This window comes from Podarcis gaigeae (assembly GCF_964106915.1).
Source record: "Podarcis gaigeae genome assembly, chromosome: 1".
In the NCBI taxonomy this organism is placed as follows: domain Eukaryota; kingdom Metazoa; phylum Chordata; class Lepidosauria; order Squamata; family Lacertidae; genus Podarcis; species Podarcis gaigeae.
Genome location: NC_139678.1, coordinates 15,101,776 through 15,107,775, shown reverse-complemented (window position 1 = coordinate 15,107,775; position 6,000 = coordinate 15,101,776). Strand labels below are relative to the sequence as shown.

General features: G+C 51.6%; 1 protein-coding gene across 1 annotated transcript in view; it reads left to right on the top strand.

Annotated features, from left to right (window-relative positions):
• Nucleotides 1-4,528: 4,528 nt before the first annotated feature.
• LBHD2 (LBH domain containing 2) overlaps nucleotides 4,529-6,000 on the top strand; it is a 63,700-nt gene continuing 62,228 nt past the window's right edge. The window contains exon 1 of the mRNA XM_083738889.1: nucleotides 4,529-4,809. The gene's annotated coding sequence lies outside the window, so the exon portion shown is untranslated. The remainder of the gene's footprint in view (nucleotides 4,810-6,000) is intronic.

The window sequence follows — 6,000 nt, the reverse complement described above, 5'->3', positions numbered from 1 at the left end:
TTTGTCCTCAGAGGTTTCTCTTTCAAATGACATCTCGATTATTTCTAATACTGGAGGTTTAACTCCAAAGAAGTTGTTTTCAAACTTTCTCGCTTCAGCTCAGGAAACCATTCCCACATCTAATTATCTGACAAGTACCTCCTCAATAGAACTGCCACATCCTGCAGAGGAGCCTGAGAAGTTTTCAAGACCAGAGTTTTTCAATCCTGGGTCCTGTGCTGTGGGATGTTGTTTACTCAGAAGCAAGCTTTGCTGGGTTGATGGGTGGCTTACTCTGAAGTAAACGTACACAGGATCGGAACTCTAGACCTGCAGATCCAAATGCATATAGGAGGTACATTTAAAGATTGGGAAATGTTCCTTGAATATATGGGGGAAATTGTGTACATTTGAAAACATGGGCAGCATTAAGATAAATTCAACAGTGTAAATAAGTTTTGAATTTATCTTAATGCTGCCCATGTTTTCAAATGTACACAATTCCCCCCATATATTCAATGAACATTTTCCAATCTTCTTTAAAAGTTTTGATGGAAGTGAGAGTTGGACCATAGAGAAGGCTGATCACCGAAGAATTGATGCTTTTGAATTATGGTGCTGGAGGAGACTCTTGAGAGTCCCATGGACTGCAAGAAGATCAAACCTATCCATTCTGAAGGAAATCAGCCCTGAGTGCTCACTGGAAGGACAGATCCTGAAGCTGAGACTCCAATACTTTGGCCACCTCATGAGAAGAGAAGACTCCCTGGAAAAGACCCTGAAGTTGGGAAAGATGGAGGGCACAAGGAGAAGGGGACAACAGAGGACGAGATGGTTGGACAGTGTTCTCAAAGCTACCGGCATGAATTTGACCAAACTGCAGGAGGCAGTGGAAGACAGGAGTGTCTGGCGTGCTCTGGTCCATGGGGTCACGAAGAGTCGGACACGACTAAACGACAACAACAAAATAAGTTTTGATGGATGTAATAATGGAATACTGAATGTTTTAGTTTGTATAAAATATGCAGGGATTTATGTTATGCAAAATGAACCATGCAAAGAGAAGAAGGGAAGTCATTGATATTTTGAGATTGTTTAAATGAATATTCTAAAATGTAAATCAGAAAATTTAATAAAAATTATAGAAAAACACACAAAAATGCATATTGGGGGGAAGGTTGCTTTAACTCATGGGTAGGCAAACTAAGGCCGGATCCTGCCCAATTGCCTTCTAAATCCGGCCCACAGATGGTCCGGGAATCAGCGTGTTTTTATATGAGTAGAATGTACCCTTTTATTTAAAACCCACCTCTGGGTTATTTGTGGGGCATAGGAATTCATTCATTTCCCCCCCAAAAATATAGTCTGGCCCCCCCCACAAGGTCTGAGGGACAGTGGATTGGCCCCCTGCTAAAAAACTTTGCTGACCTCTGCTTTAACTCTTTGCCCCCCCCCCCATTGTCCTGTTTGCACACAGCCTTTTGCACAGCGCCAATTTGCAACGGGAGGGAAGTTGCCACTGACATAAATGGGGCGGATTCTTACTGGGGTCATGATGGGACAAAGAGTTACACACACTGCACCTATGAATGGTTAAACGACGATAACAAAACTGTGTGACAAACTTACAAGCACTGAGTGCTTAGGTGTGTGCTGCTTGTCCTGGAATTCAGCAAGGATCCTGGCACCCGCCCTGACTTCAATTTACTAGTCCACTTTAGCCCAGTCATTATTAATATTACTAATTTCTCTGCTTAGTGTGTTGCAAAGTGCTTTCAGATTAACTCTCTCCCTAATCAAAACAGTTCTGTGAAAAGAGGTCCTTAATATACACTCTGAACAAATGCTTCCGTAGGGGGAGTACAGCAGGGCTCACGGCAATCGCCTTGAGAACACGGAATGGATCCCACCAGTGGCGTAGCGTGGGGGGTGCAGGGGGGGCCAGCCGCACCAGGCGCAACATCTGGGGGGCGCACTCGCACTCGCAGCTCTCTGCCCCTACCTGGCTCCACAGGTTAGGGGGCGCAAATTACTTGCCTTGCCCCGGGTGCTGACAACCCATGCTACGCCACTGGATCCCACTGAGAAGATCCAGACCGATCCCTCTCTTTTCTGGCCTTTTGGAGAGGGAGGAGGAAAGGCCGGCTCCCGGCTCCTTCCTGGTAGGATTCAACTGCTTAGGATTTGACTTGTTTTCTAATATTTTATTTTGCTTACTTTAAATGTTACACCACACTTTGCACAAGCCGTGTGTGTGTGTCTGTTTTGCAAGACAGATTTTTTAAAATTCACAAAATAACACAACCCTTAAAAATACATATCAAATCACAAAAGAACAATTACTAATAGCAGCAGGTCTATCCTGCTCCAAACATTTGCTGATAAAGTTGTGTCTTAAAACTATAAAATGATGGTGACAAACGCACCTCAGTAGGGAGGTAAAGTAAAGGTAAAGGGACCCCTGACCATTAGGTCCAGTCGTGGCCGACTCTGGGGTTGCGGCGCTCATCTCGCTTTATTGGTCGAGGGAGCCGGCGTACAGCTTCCGGGTCATGTGGCCAGCATGACTAAGCCACTTCTGTGGAACCAGACCAGCGCACAGAAACGCCGTTTACCTTCCCGCCGGAGTGTTACCTATTTATCTACTTGCACTTTGACGTGCTTTTGAACTGCTAGGTTGGCAGGAGCAGGGACCGAGCAACAGGAGCTCACCCCGTCGCGGGGATTCGAACCACCGACCTTCTGATTGGCAAGTCCTAGGCTCTGTGGTTTAACCCACAGCACCACCTGCATCCTAACATACAGTGGTACCTCGGGTTAAGAACTTAATTCGTTCTGGAGGTCCGTTCTTAACCTGAAACTGTTTTAAACCTGAGGTACCACTTTAGCTAATGGGGCCTCCTGCTGCTTCGCCACCACCGCACAATTTCTGTTCTCATCCTGAAGCAAAGTTCTTAACCCGAGGTACTCTTTCTGGGTTAGTGGAGTCTGTAACCTGAAGCGTCTGTAACCCGAGGTACAACTGTATTACCATAGTCGAGGCCTGCTCTCCCCTCCTGTGGTTTCCATCCACTGGTATTCAGAGAAACAGACAGGGATGCCAACTTGAATAAAATATTGGGGTGGCCCAAGGAAGACCCGCCCCACATAATCCATCACGGCACCCCCCCCCATCTGAATGCCAATGCCCATCAACCTTGAGGGGCGCGGGCGAAGGGACCTCGGCCCCTAGGAATCGGCTGTGATCACAGAAATGAACAGTTGGAAGGGGCACCCAGAGTCATCTAGTCGACCCCGCACTACAGGCACCTGAACTAGGTCGTCCATGGCAGATGGCCACCCAACCCCTGGTGGGAAACCTCACAGGAAGGAGAGCCCACGGCCCCTATCCTGGGAGCCGGCTCCACGGTGAAGCGGATCTTGCTGCCTCCAACTGCAGTGGCGGAGCCGAGCTGTTGGGGCTAGCAGTATTATTATATTTATTGGGTTTCCATACCGCCTTATACCCGGAGGTCTCAGGGCAGTAATAATAATAATAATAATAATTTTTATTTATACCCCGCCCTCCCCAGCCAAGGCCGGGCTCAGGGCGGCTAACGAGCAATAATAAAAACAAGTTGAATGAATACAACTTAAAAACAAGATTAAAATACAACAATTAAAATAGTGAAACATTAAAATATTAAAATGCAGCCTCAACTCAGGAGGAGAAAGGAAAAAGAAAGAGGGGGAGGGAATGAAATTGGCTCCAAGCCAAAGGCCAGGCGGAACAACTCTGTCTTACAGACCCTGCGGAAAGAAATCAGATCCTGCAGGGCCCTGGTCTCATGAGGCAGAGCGTTCCACCAGGCCGGAGCCAGAGTTGAAAAGGCCCTGGCTCTGGTTGAAGCCAATCTAACTTCTTTAGGGCCCGGGACCACTAGGGTGTTGCTATTTATGGACCTTGAGGCTCTCTGTGGGGCATACCAGGAGAGGCGGTCCGTAGGTACGAGGGTCCTAGGCCGTGAAGGGCTTTAAAGGTCAAAAGCAGCACCTTAAATCTGACCCTGTACTCCACCGGGAGCCAGTGCAGCTTGAAAAGCACTGGGTGAATATGCTCCCATGGCAGAGACCCCGTGAGGAGCCTCGCTGCAGCATTCTGCACTTGCTGGAGTTCCTGGGACAGCTTCAAGGGCAGCCCCATGTAGAGCGAATCACAGTAGTCAAGCCTGGAGGTGACCGTCGCATGGATCACTGGGGCCAGGGCCGTCGAGAGCCCTCTGCTCCCGGAGAGAGAAGGGGGCGTGGGTGCCTTCTTCCAGTCTCCAGCGCCGGGGAACTTCGCCAACCCCAGCAGCCTCGTCCGCACTCACAACGAAGCGCCCGGCAAGAGACGGCGTCGGGTGGAGAGGAAGAGGGCGCGCCGGGATCGCCAAGGGAGGAACCCAACCCCGACGTGGGGCTGCCGCTCGCCCGAGGGCTCGCCGCCGCGCACAGCTCTCCCCCCGCCCCAGCCCGAGGGTGGGGTTTGCTCGCCTCTCCTCCGCCCCAGCTCTCCACTCCGCCCCCTTTCCTGGAAGTCTCCGCGCGGCTTCGCGTGCCACGATCGAGGCGCAGCGGCTGCCAGCTTTGCGCGGTGCCCGGTGCTGCGCGTGAAGAGTCGTCGTCTCCCGCTGGCTTCGCTGCTCCGGAAGGCTGCGCGCCCTGCGCTTTGGATCTCCGCCCCGCGCCTCCTAAAGCTGCCTCGCCGATTCTTTCCGCCTCGGCTGCGCGCGCGCGGAGGAGGAGAAGCAGCAGCAGCTGCGACGGCGGCGGCGGCAGCAGCGCCTCGGATCTTTGCGCCGCGGACAGGTAAGCGCAAGAGCCGCGTGGATTGCGCCGGACTTGCCAGGCACCGGAGACGGGCTGGTTTCCCGCGTCTCTCCCCGCCCCAGGAAAAGGGGGTCGCGGTGGCCGGGTACGAAAGAAGGATGCCGTCCCGGCTCCCGAGGGCGCAGGGAGAAGGGGCAAGGGAGGGGGACAAGGGGGGCCAGGAGGGAAAGGGTGCTGGGACCCGAGGCAGGGGGAGACAGAAGGCAGGGATCCGCATAGCTGTCAACGTTTCCCTTTTTAAAAGAGAAATCCCTTATTCCTAATAGGATTCCTCGCAAGAAAAGGGAAAAGTTGACAGCTGTGGATCCGGAGGAACGACAAGCTGGGCAGGAAGAAGCGGGTTACAGTTGAGGGGCTGGAAAGGAGACAGGAAAAGAGGCATTCATAGAAATCATAGAGTTGGAAGGGACCCTGAGGGTCATCTAGACCAACCCACTTCAGTGCAAGAATATGCAGTTGTCCCATATGGGGATCGAACCTGCAACCTTGGCATTATCAGCCCCATGCTCTAACCAACTGAGCTATGCCGACACGGCTGGAGGGCAAAGCGGTAGCTGTGCCTGGCAGTGCTATTTAAAAGAGGTGCCGGAACTCACCATGAATGCAATCACCCTCGTTCTCTTAGAATGGGCATGGTACCCACCTGAGAGGTGCCGGCACTGAGTTCCTGTGAGTTCCTCCTGAAGAAAAGCCCTGGTGCTTGGCATGCAGAAGGTCCCAGGTTCATTCCTCAGCATCTCCAGGTGGGGCTTGGAGAGAAGCCTGCCTGAGACCCCAGAGAGCTGCTGCCAGCCAGTGTAGGCGATATTTAGCTAGATGTGACTTGCTGTAAGGCAGGAATGATATAATGATCCCACTGCCTGATCCAGTGCCGGGGGGTCTCCCGATATTTATTCCTGGGAAGCTCAAAGGCAGGACACAGGGGCAAAAGCTGTAGCCTCCCCTCACCAGAGCTATTCCTTTAGATATGGATATTCTGGTTCACCTGTCTCTGATAATGTTACCTGCAGGTGATTGTCTGGCCCTTTAAAAAACAGCAGCAGCAACAACAACAACCCTGCGCTGTTGGCCCTCTCTGGCAGCAGCCTTTGGAGCAGGGGCGTGTGGAAGTGTCACAGTGCAGAAGGAAAAAGCAGAGATGGGGAGCAAAAAGAGTAGGCTGCAAGCCAC